The sequence below is a fragment of the Hakea prostrata genome, unplaced genomic scaffold, assembly GCF_041222555.1.
Source record: "Hakea prostrata isolate BN-2017 unplaced genomic scaffold, UWA_Hpros_2 contig_40, whole genome shotgun sequence".
Classification (NCBI taxonomy): domain Eukaryota; kingdom Viridiplantae; phylum Streptophyta; class Magnoliopsida; order Proteales; family Proteaceae; genus Hakea; species Hakea prostrata.
The window spans coordinates 136,267-136,929 of NW_028291159.1; positions in this window are offsets into that span (position 1 = coordinate 136,267).

Consider the following 663-nt stretch of genomic DNA (forward strand, 5'->3'; position numbering starts at 1 on the left):
TGACTTAACCCCCTGCCATGGTTTGTCCTGAGGGATGAAGGACCCATTACCAATCAGCTGCTCAAGACCGGTGAAATGATCCGTGAGAGAATCCAAGATATCTTAAATGGTTGAGGATGTGAGTGGACTTTCCTAAAGAAGTACGGTGCTATGACTTAAAGCATGTCCGCCAATAGAGACCAGCATACATAGAGTTAGATTCATTCATTCATTGCTTGTCTCATATCATATTGCATTTATGTTTGTTACGGAATCATCCTGCCATTTATGTTATTATGGATTTTTAATCGCCTTACCGAGTTTCTTTGAAACTCATTCCTTTATTGTACAATGTTGTTAGACTATCCTGCAGTACTGAGTACTATGACGGTCCCTATGAAGAAGCGCAAGGCGAAGAGGCATATCTCCGGGGAAGGTGATTGCGGTTACCACAATTACTCGAAGATTCCGCGAGTGGTTATGCTCCGTACGATGCTTAGTCCGACCATTGAGTGGAAGCGTCCTTGTGCTATTTATGAGATTTACACTTACAAGGATGTTGTCTATAAAGTGGAGAACAATTTAGTTACCCAATGTACTTGTTACTGGGATTAGGTTTTGTCTAGTTTATTCTTTTAGAGCTACTTTTCCGCTGGTTGTAAAGTGGGATTTTTGCCTCGCTTT